Here is a 14,305-nt window from a genome sequence, read left to right on the forward strand (position 1 = left end):
TCTCTCTACAAAAGATCCGTCGGTATCAGCCTCTTCCTAAAAACCTGCAAAGACCAAGTTCGTGCCCTCTTCCACTGCAGTCCCAGTCCACTCTCTCCTCCTCCATCCCCTTTCTCTCTCCTCCATTCTAACCACTTCTCGTTTCTTTTTTCATTAGTCAAAGGCTCTGGGTTCCAGTGCCATCGGCCATCCTAAACTGCCCTCTTCCTTTCTCTCCTCTCTCTCTCTCTCTCTCTCTCTCTCTCTCTCACTGTTACTGCTCCAAGACTTTTTTTTTTTTTTTTCCAGCTGACCTAGTACTCAAGCAATTTAACTTCTGAGAGCGTGCTGTCTGGGGTTGGGATAGGGACACAGAGGATCCAAAGAATTCATGGGTTAATGCTGTGAGCCCTGACCCAATAAGACCCTGACGGTCAACTAACTTTGTGACCTTGACCTTAAAATGCCATCTTTGACAGAAATTAGAACAATGTAAATATTATAACTCTTTGGAAATAAAGAAGAGAAAGAGGTGAAAGGCATCTCCTGATTCACTCCACCTCAAAATCATTCAGAATTTGGAGAACCTTCTGCCTCCAATAAACCATGGCCCCTGTCATCCTCTTTATCCCAGCTTCTCAACTCCCAAAGCCAGCTTGCAAGCATAAATGCAAGATTAGGATATGTAGTTTTTATCTCTATACCCGATAATAGGATTCTAGCCACTACTTGACCTTGGGCGAGACACTTAAAGTCAGCAAAACAAAGCATCCCAAAAAGAAAAACAAAAAGAGAGATCTCTAAATAACTAATCCGAAAAAAGCCAAGAGACCCCTTACATGCCTCCACCTTCCCTTCCCCATCCACAGCCATTACAGATATGGCTCAACGACGGACTCTTTCTTACTCAGTCAGGATACAGCTTAAGAATCCTTCTCAACACAGCATCTCAGGGAGCTGCTACCAATATACTATATGGCCACATGAAATGAAATCCAAACTACTTATTTTTCAGATGAAGAAAAGTTAAGCTCAAAGATGGCCCACAACCTCCTCATGTCACAGTGTTAGGAGCAGAACCAAGCAACAAAGGGCCCTCCCCCATTCTCCTGGGCCACTTCTCCTCTTCCAATCCTGATGTTCTCTGACTATTCCTCGGAGTGGGGATGAGGAGCTTGCAATTGTATTAAGTTCTATAAGAAATACAGATAAAGTAGGGGCAGAACTTCAGAGAAGGCTTGGAGGAAGAGGTGCATTTGAGCTGGCCTAAAGAAATTTGCTATCTTTGTTGAATCAATGTGCTGTTTCTATCTTTAGCAGAAGAAAATTCAGGATCGGGAAAGCATTTCTAGTAGAAGGAACAGTATAGGCCAAGGAATGGTGAGGACTGTTGTATACTGAGAGGATTCTGGGGCTGTTGAGCAGAGCAGGAGCCATAACAGAGGCCATGGAGGGGGGCAGGGGAGTGGCACCAAAGAAGATAGGACAAAATTAGAAGAGTAAACCAGTATCTTTGTGGTGTTTTAAAAGCTGATCTTTTTAATTGACTTAGAGGCCTTAAGACTCAAAAATGGGAAAAGAAGATTTCAAGAGAGTGGAAGGAAATGAAAGAATATACCTCCATTTCAATGGAAAAAGAACCTTGCTATAAACTGCATTACAGGAACACTTTCATTATGTAAAAGCCTATTTTGTTTTCATGTCATCCTTAGATTACATCATAGAGTGGCTACAGCCATCTCATACCATATTATAAATAAATCACTAGCTTAATCATAGAACGAGCCAGGGCCCTAGATTTAAAAGGAAAATATTAGATCATTTTTAATAACTGATATAATTCGAGCCAGTCGTCATTGAAGCAGGGTGAGGTGATGTCATCCCAAAGAAGTCCAAAGAGGAACCAAAGAGGGTCAGCACTGGACCAGTCCCAGAGAAGCTTCCATTTACAAAAGAGAGGTGGCTAATGGCAGTCGAGCAGAGCTCATCCTCTGGACAGACAATCTTGCCTTGAAAATCAACATTTAACTTTTCAAGTAACAATGCCCAAGAGGCCTTCCTCATGAAATGCAGAGTATGATCATTTTGTTCCCAGAACTACTGTATTTCCAAATATCAGAAAACAAGGGTATATTATGATGTTTGTATTCATGTCTTGGGAGCCATAGAGCAAAACTGTAAATGTTAAGGCTTTCAGTTATTCAAAAAAACATGAAATCTGATGGTGACATATGCAAATGCTGCCAGTCTGCTCCAGGCCGAGGGGACAGTACAAAGTGGGGGCTCTGAGATAATGGCTGATAAAGGGAAGAACTGAAGAGAGTTTCTACCACATGTAGACTATGAAGGAGACTGGAAACAACATTTAATGGGTATCCACTGCATACTAAGAACCATACTCAGTAGACACTTTATATATGTTATGCTGCTTCGTGAGCACGAAAAATAAGTGTGAGGTAGGTTTGTCCCATTTTTTTCAGGTATGGAAACCAGTTTAAGAAATGACTAAGTGACTTTTAAGATTAGGCAGTTAACTCATGATCATCTTCCTACCCAAAATTTTGCTTTATCTTGTTGTCTTCACCCAATTAAAACTATTTTCTACAATGGACTTTCAATAAAAGTCAAAGAATTGATAAACATTTTATTTTCAAATTGAATATTTTATTAATATAGTTGTTGTCTTTGTACATAAACACTTTGAAAGCACTAGAAGTATAAAAACATTGAGAGGTGAAAGGGGCCATGGAATGGAGAACAGTATTAGCCTTCTGGCCAGTAAGTCTCAATAACCGAAGCTGACTTTCCTTCTTTTGGCAATAGAGCTACTAATGAGCTTGACCATAATTTTAAGTCCCCCATTTCCATTGATTTCTTCGGAATGTTAAGGCGGACTCTAAGGGAACCTGTCATCTTCTATAAAATGTACTGCCAAGCTTGGTTTTATAAAAAGACTGCTTTGGTGGGGGGAAGAGACAAATGTTCTAGAAAAGAACTTTCTGCCAGACAGAAGGTATTGGCTGAGGTTTTATATCTGATCCTGTCAGTCTCACGGTAATGTTGTGTATTGGCTCACTGTTCTTAATACAAATGTTATTCATAACTGCAAAGATACATTGTCTGAGCCAAATAATATTGATTTATACAACTTTTCAAGACACAGCAAGACCCAACAGGAGATGCAGACCCTGAAATTTAACTAAAGCGACAACATGAAGGCTCAAGACTCCAAATTTTAACCTCTTTTCCCCAATCTGTTTCTGAGACAAAAGAGGTTGCATAAAGCAGAGAAAATATGCTTAACAGTTGTATGGACTGATTATGAAGCAGAGGCTGTATGGAGAGATAGAAGGGAAGCACTGGGCCAGAGTCAAAGGAGCCTTACATGGCTCCTCCCATGTCTACCCATGGCTCCGTGGCCCCAAAAGTCTGTCCTCTCTCTGGGTCTTGGTGTCTCACCTGTACAGTAAAGAGTTCAAGCAAGAACATTCAAATATTTCCACCAAAGCAGCTCTAACTGCTAAGGAGGGTAAAAATGTAGAGATATGGGAGCATAGCGTTAATTGAAAACTTGTGTTTTTCCTCTGAAAAACCATACCAATGTTGTACTCTATGCTATTATATATCAATGCTTATATTAAGATTTTAAATAGAGTTTCCCCTCTCAAAACCTTTCAAATAAAATTGATTCACAGAGGTGTACTGAGTTTATTCAGTGGCTCCGTGTAACTCATCCTGCCACCTTACCACATGCCATGTAACCTAGGTAGTCCCTAAGTTGGCCCCCTATAAGTCCACCTTCCAGTTGCCATGCCCACGTGCAATCCCTCTCCTTGAGAATGGGCTGGACTTAGTGACTTCTAGCAAATAGACTGAAGCATGAGGAACAATTTGTGTCACTTCCAGGATTAGGTTACAAAAGGCCATGGCTTGCATCTGGGGGACTCTCTCTTGCTTACTGGCTCTGAGAAAAGCCAGCTGCCATGTTATGAGCTGCCCTATGGAGAGGCCCACATGGCGAGAAACTAAGGTTGGCCTCCAGCCAACAGTCAGCAAAAAACTAAGGCCCTAAGTGTAACAACCCATGAGTAACTGAATCCTGCCACAATCACCACGATCATGTGAATGAGCTTGGTATGCATCCCGCCTCCCCTCAACTGAGCCTTCAAAATAAACTGCAGGTTCAGCAGACACTCAGGCTGCAACTTCGAGAGACCTTGAGGTATCCATCCAAGCTGCTCTCAATTCCTGACTCACAGAAATTGTGAAATAGTAAATGTTCTTTATTTTAAGGTGCTAAATATGTAATTTGTTATGCAGCGATAGATAATGAAGATAGCATCCAAGTGTGAGAGGCCCAGTCCTCGATTACTTTAATGGCCCCCATCAACTCCACTGCTTTTCATGAGGTCTGGGGAGTAGACTCTAAGAGATTCACTATTGGAAACTCTCAAAAGAACTCCTGTCCTCCAGAATTCAGAGATGCTCTCTACTTTGGTGACAAATACCCAGGCATGCTCTGGCCATGTAGAGATGACCATGAAAATGTCCGTGTAGCTCAAAGTCAGCATGACACTTCCAGCTATAGTACATTGATGGGAAATGAACCAAGTACTGAACCACACATGCAAGGTGAGAGATTCCTTACGTGCCCAGTCATATTCTCCTATCAACTACATCCACCCTTAGAAACTGTCCAGACCTAGTGAGCCAAACTATGGCCACAGGTGCACCCTGGACTTACGTCATAAGGCTTCATGGCTCACTGAGAAGTTCCGAGATCAGATCCCCTCCTCCTGGAAAACTTCCCCAATGTTCTCAATTCTTTCCACTCTCCCAACCTTTCATCTAAGCCCCATGAGATTTGACGCTGCAAATTACTTACCTTGATTTCCCAAGCATATATATCTGGTGCTTAAAGAATGTGTGTTGTAAACAATACCTTTCTAAGGTACATTTCATTCTCATGTGTATGTCATTCTCTTCAACTGGACTATAAGTTTCTCAAGGTCATGGACTGTGCCAAATTCACTGTGGTGTCCTAAAGATCCCAAAGTTCACTGACTTCCAGACAAACACTGGGATCAAGGCAGAGAATAAGCACACTCCCTGTGAACTGGAGGCAGACACTTAGCATCAATCTACAAAGGATTCATGAGGTTCTCCATCCATTCACATCAGACCGCCCCCCCTACTACACAGTAACCCACTAAAGGGAAACCTGAGCATTTATGACCTCCTAGAGCCCTCTCCAAGGTAGAGGGACCTCTACTGTACTCAGGTCAGGAAATAGAAGACTGTGTAATTAGGAGATAGGAAGCAAGAGAAGGGGTGGAGGGCAGAGAGAGCTCTTCCTTTTACTTTCATGGACAGCAAATACCTCCTACAAGACATCCCTGGGTTACAGAAGAGCCACAGAGCTTCAGGAGGCTGGATGAGTCCCTGCTCAGATCCAGCAAGTCCTTTTGCAATTTTCGAAGCACTAACATAGAAGCAATGAAAGCTGACTAAGCAGATGGTCACCCATGCCCAGAAACCGCCTGACCAAGGAATTGTAGGAAGCCAAGATATTCACCTCTGAAAGAGAAGAGGAACTGACCAATGTTTTGCTTCCGGCAGAGACTAATACCTGATCCTTCTGAGGACCAAAGAGGAAATATTAATACCAAAAGCCCTATACACTAGTATCAACAGAGAGAAATAATTTCCTTCCTGACTCCCACTGGGCTAGTCATGCCTGGAACAGAAGGTGTGATTATCTAATCAAGCAAAGCAAGAGCCAAATGGCTAGCCTAGACTGTAGCTTCTAGGGGAGTTCTCAAGCACTGATACTGAGTCTCTCATCTACATCCCTCCACTTCCTACTGCTTAGAGCAAAAAAAATCTACGTAAAAAGTAATAATAATATGCTATTTCATGTCAACTTCAACCACCACCATTAAGATTTCAGATCTTATTCCTTTCCAAGACTGAGAGCAAATTAGTGCTCATCTAATCCCGGGGTTGGTGGGGTTTCAGGGTTAGGAGGAAAGACATACATACGCTGAGCATAGATTGTGCACCAGGCATGGTGCTGGGGACTGCACATTAAATCATCTTATTTTTCTGTATAGTCAAGATGAGTCTTAACTAAAGAATGAAACAACTATAATAATCTATCATGTATGCACCACACTTTATATTTTGTAAATCAGGTTGGAATCTATCAGCTCATTTGCTCTAAACAAACATGAGAGGTAGGCAGGGCAATGATTATTATTCCTAATTCTCGGATCAGGGAAATGAAAGCAAAAAGAGCTTATTTTTCTAAAGTTGCTCATCTAATAATTGACAGACCTTCTGAAACCCTATCCTGCCATAGTTGCTGCTTTTTTTATGAACTCACAAACTTCTTAAGCCATACTGGTCCCAAAAGCCTCTTTCTGTCCAGTCATTTGTTTCATTCTCATAAAACCATGCAGTTCAGCCTCATCTGTGCTAGAATTCCTCAAAAGCTCCAACAGAGAATTGTCCAGGGCCTAATGGAACATCCTCAGGAAATAGTACACTCACTTTGGATTTTTCTTTATATTCATGAAAATGTACTTGCACCTACCACGTGCCAGAGATCTCACTATACTCTAGGGAAACACTCATGAACAAGAGATGCTGTCCCTCTTCTGACAGGTTTTATATTCTAAAGGGCCATAATCACGTGTGCCCTGCGTCTCGCCCTCTCCGGGGCTTCATTCCTATAACAGTTCCTGATAGGACACCATTCCCAGTCCTCTCAGTATCCTCATGTGGAAAATCCAGTTGGCTTAAATCCACTTCAAAGGATGAGGCAAAGACTAAAATCTGACACTCTAGGGGAGCTTTGACAGGAAGGTTAAAAGATTCACGGTCATCCATATAGCTTTAGTCCTCTCCCCACTTCCTAATGGCATCCAGATATTCTTTGGAGGGACCACCGCTTCTCCACTGAGAGGCTGTCATAAAGTTTAAGCGGGAGTGTTTCAAAATTCAGAGAACCTGATTCACACATATCTATTAGAACAGCGTCCTCCTTGTGGCCTCAGTGACTGGTGCAGGAGTATACAATTACCCACATCTATAGAGATATCGAAAATAGGGCTTTCTTTTCCCAAATGGCAAAGAGGCAGCCTATAGCCCAGGTTCCAGCAAGCAGCCACTTCATGCCATGAGATGAAATATACTGATGTGTTAGATGAAGCCAACACACACAGTAGAGAGCAGAGCAAGGAGACACAGCTGAGGCCTGTTCAAAGTAGGGCTGAAGCCCACCTTACTTCTGGACTTTCTGATTTCCAGAAGGACCCCCACCCACCCACCCACGTTGTTCTATTTAATGCAGCTTAAGGCTGTATCAGTGTTTTGGAAGACAAAAGCCACTGTTAGCTCACAATTAGCTTCTGAAAAACAAAAATTTCTGCATCTCTTACAGCTCACTCCTGTGAAGGTACTCTCTCCCATTCTCTCATTACACATTAGATTTTTTTTTAATTCAAGTACGAAGCTTCATATTCATTACGATTTAATTTCAAACACTGAAAAGAAACTCAGGAGGTAGAGCGGGTAACAGAAATTCATATTTGATGCTTAAAGTATATGCTTGGGGCAAGGCATTCAAGACCATGTTTGAAATTTTAAGAAGCTAAAATGTTTAAGAGTCAAAGCAGTGGTTTCCAGCCTTTTACCTTACGCAGATCCGTATGTGCTCAGAAAGTCAGTTGTTCTGTTAAGATACATGGATTAAGAAAAGAAAGGGTGACAAAATGTAACTACAAACTCAGCCACACTTTTAAATGAAATTAGGTTTTATCAATCACAGCAGCACCTGCTCTGTTTTGGAAAACTACCTCATAAACAGGGGAAGGCATATTATTTATTCAGTATAAATACAGTGCTCGGGCCATGTATGGACTGACCCTCAGGATGGAGACCACAGATCTAGAATTCTAAATAGAAGCCTTTCTCAGAATTCCCCAGCTATTTTCCTCAAGTCTCCCATAACCGCGGGTGGCCCACACCACTAATTATTTTTAGCACACTTCTTTTCTAGAACATGTCGTTCTATTCTAACCTCTAAACAGAGGAATTCCAAAAAACAAGGAAAAGTTTACCTTGCCTGGTCACCATCCCCCTATACTAGTGTGCAAACAAGATTCAAATTCAGATCCCAATGAAGCTCTAGGAGGCTCTTTAAGACAAAAGTTCACACCCTTTGCCTAAACAAAGTTAATCTCTTCTACCTCAAAGGGGTGTCATGAAAGTAAAAGGAGATCACAGAAGCACCTGGCCCAGGAGTAAACAAGTGCCACCCAATAATAATACCTTCTTTCCTGTAAATGCCCGAAACACGGTTCATTGACATTTTCATTTTGGTCTTTCAATTTCAAAAAAAAAAATTCCCTCCATGCCAAAGGAGAAAGAAGCAATATAATTATTGGCATTCGGAAATCATCATTAATCCACATTTTCTTCCAATTTCTCTTCGTGCTACCTTCCAAGAGCTGAATCCTGCCTTTTCTTTGCCACACGTTTTATTAGCATTATTATATTTCATCCACTGCCAATGAAATCAACTCAAAAATAAAAGAAAGAACATTTCGATCCTTCTCTAGTTTTTAGTACACCCTAATTATTAGTGCCCATGCTTTAAATGGAAATCGCTGATTTTTAAAAGTCATTAAAACATTCACATTGATTATAAAAGGGAAAATTCTTTACTGCGTAGGACTCACCAATTGAGGAAAAATATCTTCCCTCCAGTGACTGCCCAATAGAACAATGAAAAAAGCCCTAGATTGAGAACCAGGTGACCGGATTCTGTCTTCGGTTCTGTTTCTGAGCCTGCTATCCCACCTGTAGGAAACGGGAGAAAGAGGTTGCTTATGATCTCTAGGATCTTACCAGCTTCAGAACTTCCCAGGCTTATGAACTCGCTGAGGTATAGAGGTAAGCCACTAGATTTGTGAGTTTCGATCCCGGCATCATTCCCAGGATGGCCTCCAATCAACTCCTGGCACTTTTATTTCACTAATCTGTCTCAGAACGATGGGGAAACAGGATGCCAGTACCCCAGTGTTCATCCTCAGCTCTCCTGGGAAAACAGCTTCATGGTAATATCGGAGATGAAAGAAATAGATAAATTAGTTAGATATTCACATTGTATTCAAGAAAGAAAAAAAAAAAAAGCAAAACCTGAACTACAACAAATAAAGAGACAAGGAGTATGAGTTTGGAGTCAAATTTCTAACTGTAGGACTTAGCAAACTCTCTGAAAAGTAAGAGCCAATGAGCAGCAGCAGAGCTGGAAAATCTCAACACTTCCCAGTAAGTCCTCATTACAGGTTTCATTTCATTAAAAGCTATTACTATTTGGCTAAGGATGATGCAATATACATTTTAACATACACAGATGCCAAAGCAGAGGGTTATTATAAAATGTGTCTTTCATATGCAGGAGAAATCCACATACCAGAAAAACTACTATCCCATTTCAATTGTCATTTTAAGCATTACTGAATCAATCAAACAATTGTTTCATGTATTATTTTCTCATTCAGTCTTCAAATAGCCATGGAAGATCAAAGCTGACCCATCTCAGCTCTTCCTATTGATGGGAGGAGAAGCTGGGGCCAGAGTAGGGAGGTGGCCGTTCCGGGAAGAGCCCACCACAAGTGGCAGACAGTCCAGGGCTCCAGTCCAGGGCTTGTTCTCCTGGACCCAGTTACTTTGACAGAGGAGCACAGCAAAACTTGCTGGGCAGAGGGACTTGCCCTCAGTCACACAATCGGCTTTGGAGCAAAACCAGAACTTTCATACTCAGACATCCGAACACCTGCTTCAAAGCTTTCACAGAACAGCCCGACAGCAGAAGAAATTAACTTAGAAAAATGGAGCATAATCGAGATGAGCCCAGCAAAGAAATAAGCTTCCAGAGAGCTAGTGGTCTTCAACGGCATTAGAATTCTCAAAGCCATTCCACTGAATCGAGAGAAAGACACAATTTCAAACTGGCTGAGAAATGGAGTATTAGGAGACGAACAATGAACCTGTGGACAGGGATGCCTGACTTCTCTGACTTCTAAACTTGGCTAAAAGACACAGTTCTCCATCGTGGCCCTAAGGCAATCTCTCACACACTTGCCAACTTCCCTCCATGCACAAATAAAGTGGCCTCCCTTTTCCATAGTCAACTTTTCTTTTAATATTTTTTTTTCTTCTTTTCCATAAAGAGAACAAGCAGCTTTGCTAAAGAACCACTGTGAAATGATTGAAGTTCCCATGCAAACAAACCATTAGCAGAGTTCAAATGCAATTTAAATTACCAGTTGTTAAAGTGCTCCTCAATTTTGTGGTAAGTTTCCAAGGAGAATTACATGCTATATACTATTTAATTGGTTGTTTTCTATTTTTTAACATCCATTTATTCCCCCCACCACCCTTATATTTCAGAAGTGTCTATAAAAGCTTTCCTTTAAAAAATTTTACATTGTTGAATAGATTAAATCTAAAGATTGAAAAGTATCAGAGAAACAGCTGCAAGATGACGCAGCTCAGCAGAAATTGATGGTTTTGACACCATAAAACAAGCAGAAGTTTGAAATCTTAGAAGTCACCTCGTAGTGCCGTCACTCTTTACAGGTAAAGACACTGATGCCGCAACAGGGAATGGAGGGGCTGACCTAAAGTCCTCTCATTGGTCAGTGAGGGATTCGGGATGAGAACCTTGGCTCCTAACTCCCAGTCCTATGCCTCCTTTTCCCACCACCACACGGTTGGAAAAGATGATGAGAAATACTCAATGAATTTTCTACTCATAATTTAAAAAATAAACACGGAGTCCTCTTTAAATACACTCCTGACCTCAAAAGCGGAGATGGGCAAAGGCAAGTATCTCCTCAAGCGGGAGAAAAAGAAGTAAAGGCTGATGAATGAGAAGGAGCTTAAAATGAGCAGATTCTTGGCAAGGAAGTCAAGACACTCATCTAGATTCATTAATCAAGTTATGACACATCAAGACTGCTGATTTCCACTGCTTGATCCGGCCCAGGATTAGTGGCTGCCCCTGGAGCGAGAGGATAAACGAGCAACAAAGTAAAGGCAGGTGTTGTAACACCTGTAAATTGAAAGGATTTCTGAAGAACATCATGAGTACAGGATGAAGTTTAAGGCTTTGATACTAGACTTGTGTAAATTATGTACCCTCTCTGAGCTCAAGCTTCCCTGTCTGTAAAATGGGGCTAATATCACTTACCTGTCAGGGGGTGTGTAATCATGCCTTGGCATTCCACATCAAGCATGCACAGCACAGAGCCGGCAAATAGTATGTATTAATTAATGTTCACCCCCTTGACTGCCAAGGTTTCTATCATTTCTCAAAGCCTAGGATTCTGTCGTTCTAATTTATCTGGACTATAACGGAATCTCACAAGCCATGCATGTTCCCTACGTTTGTTAGATGCTGTATGTCCCCTGACTATAAATTCATTTATTTTGTCATTCAAGATATTAAAACAAAACAAAACATGTGCATGAAAACTTAAAGATCCAAGCATTTTCCTTCAAAAGTACACTCTTTGGAACTGCTATTTAAAAATGGCCTTCAAACTAAATTGATGAAGCATGCAGCAGTAAAATTCTCAATTTAACATCCAAATTCTCATCTAAACTTTCCATCAACCAATTGTCCATTGAGGAAACTAAGGGTCAAGGAAGTTAGGCAAGATTTCGGGGCTAGGAAATGGTAAAGCCAGGACTTGAACCCCTGTCTTCAAAATCAAGCTCTATGACACAGGTTTTATTACTTTCACCTACAATTATACTATGGACAGCTATTCTGCTAGAAGCAGAAATACACCTTTTAAAAAACTTTTCTATTTTCACATTTCAAGGAGATTTGGGGTTAAAAAAAAAAAAAAAAAAGGCCGAACTTTCAAATTAAAAAATATCTATAGAAAAACACTTTTTAGTCTATCCAGACCCTTTCTGAATTCCACCTTGCTGTTATATTCTCAAGTGAAATAAAAAGCTCAGAGCCCTGGCATTAAGCAGACATCTGCTGGGTATGTGGGAAGCAGGCCTGAGAAGGGTTAGCAATGAGCTGATATCAGGCTAATTCAAAAGCAATTCAAATGGCTGGGCTCATGATCAAACAAATCGTGGGCAACCCTAGTATGAGCTTCTGAGCACCCTCCGGCGCATCTGTTAGCTGACAGAACATCATGTGCCCTGACTTCAGAGGTGCACAAAACAGACATTTACTAGAACTTCCTGTCCTTAGCGAGGCACAGTATATGGACCTAGCAGTTGTAGGTACTAAGTTAGACATGACTTGAGCCCTCAAAGAGTTCACAGGCCTCACTGGGGACATGCCTGAATACACAAAACAGAATGAAAGGTATGCAAAGCACAAGTACATGCAATGTCATTTTGAGGGTCTGGAAGAGCTATTCAGATGACTTCTAAACTGAGCCTGAACACCCAAGAGGATTTCCATGCATGAAGGGGAAGAAATAAGCCCAGGGAACACGATGTGCTAAGGCCTTGAGGAGGATGAGTTCAGGGTGTTCTTGGGGAAAGTGACTAATCTGGTGAGGCCAGTGGCAGAGGACGTGGAAGGATGCGGTGGGACATGAGGCTGGAAAGGAATGTTGCGGCTAGAACATGGAGGACCTTGTGTGCCAGGCGAAAATACTTGGATCTCCAGACTCATGGGTACTGCATTCTGGGAAATGACTCAAGCGAAAGTTAAAATTCCTTCTAAAGAACCGAATCCGCTTCCATAGTCAGCATCCAAGCATAGCAAGGGTGGGAGTGTCTAAAGAAGAGTGTCCTCTGACCCCCTCCAAACAGAAGTCAGAAGAGTAGGTGGCTCTCAGAGTTGTCCCAATCCCACACCTCCATGGACCCTTTCCTCTCGTCTGGAACTCTCACTCATGGAAGACCCAGGAAAGAAACTAAGTATCATGTTCCAAGCGATATTTCCACTCTAGCTTCAGGGAAACGCCGACACCACCCAGCTTGGTAGATCAGAAGAACATAGGCTGAACCCAGGCCCGAGCCTCTTTCCTGATACTGAGGAAGCAGGAGCCAAAGGCCTATCCAGCACATACTATGTGTGCCCAAAGCTCCACGTCTCAGAGCTCCCGCCAGGCCTGGCATCGCGTGACTGGAGCTTTCAACTAGTATTGAGCCTGCACTAATGTCACTACTTAAGTTGTATGGAATCCCATGCCTTAATGGAGACTTTGTAGCAGGTCTCAGATGCCAAAGACACAGGCAAGATGTGAATCCCTTCCTGCCCTTAAGGAGTTCCCAGTCTAGAAGGAGAGATAAGACATCAACATAATAGGAGATGGCAAGTGCCTTAGAAGAAGCACAGATGACAATAAAAATGAACATAACAATCCTATGACTTGGTTTGAGTGTTTTTATCCATTTGACAGATGAGGAAACTCGGGCTCAATTGAGTTCACACAGCTAGGCAGCATCATAGCCAAGATCCCATACTCATAAGCACCGGAGTTTTTTCTATTGCCTCACAGCCCACTGTGGTATAGGTTAGCAGAAGAGAGAACAGAGACATCTCTTTAGTGTGCGGGAGTGCGGACAGTGAAGAGTGTGGATAATAGGGAGCAGATGATCAGAGATTACTTCATTCAGAAAGTGTCATCTGTGCACGAGTTTATTAGGAGGAGCAGGAGGTCTATAGATGAAGATGAGAGAGGTTCCCTCAGGCTAAAGGAACAGAACGAAGGTGAGAAAATGCGGGGCATTTGTGGGGAATGGCAGGGAATGTGGCCGACTTAAGGATGAGTAAGCAGGAGCATCGAGGAAGTTCACGGTGAGCATGTACTGCTGTCTGGTTATAATGCACCCTGGGTCCCAGAGGCAGGAGGTTTTACTTAATGCCAAAAATACTAGGAAAATGTTACAGGTGACAAAATAAATAAACTTACAGTCAGGGATATACAGATGCATATACTAGGAAAATAATAAATGCTTCAAAGCAGAACTGTGGCATGGTTTCAGCTTTACTTTGGATTCTGGGCTCCAATGCTAAAGCATTGGATTAGCCTTTCAGGACCTGGGCCAAAAGCAGGAATAGTGGACCATCAGGTCCTTTCGGGTCAAAGTACAGGTGGACACTGTACCCTGGCAATGACTTTGGGGGCTAGGGCTTCTAATCCTATTTTGTAAATCTTGACCTTCTTGAGAAGAGTCCCTATAGCTCATTAAATGAATCCCAGGCCCTAGTTGGAGCATAAGTTCCCCAAGGTGGTGAGCAGAGCATAGAGAACAAGACAAGAGTCACAGA

At 42.0% G+C, this 14,305-nt stretch overlaps 1 protein-coding gene across 22 annotated transcripts in view; it reads right to left on the reverse strand.

Annotated features, from left to right (window-relative positions):
- Positions 1-14,305, reverse strand: part of LPP (LIM domain containing preferred translocation partner in lipoma) — a 640,361-nt gene that overhangs the window by 565,494 nt on the left and 60,562 nt on the right. For 8 of the 22 annotated variants that reach the window (XM_011381654.2, XM_011381671.2, XM_011381647.2 and 5 more), the window contains one exon: positions 8,724-8,844. The exons of 13 other annotated variants lie outside the window; for them this stretch is intronic. The gene's annotated coding sequence lies outside the window, so the exon portion shown is untranslated. Of the gene's footprint in view, positions 1-7,676; positions 7,715-8,723; positions 8,845-14,305 lie in introns of all 22 variants that reach the window. One more of the 22 variants, XM_011381702.2, reaches the window with a different exon arrangement.

The sequence above is a fragment of the Pteropus vampyrus genome, unplaced genomic scaffold (genome assembly GCF_000151845.1).
Source record: "Pteropus vampyrus isolate Shadow unplaced genomic scaffold, Pvam_2.0 Scaffold14, whole genome shotgun sequence".
Classification (NCBI taxonomy): domain Eukaryota; kingdom Metazoa; phylum Chordata; class Mammalia; order Chiroptera; family Pteropodidae; genus Pteropus; species Pteropus vampyrus.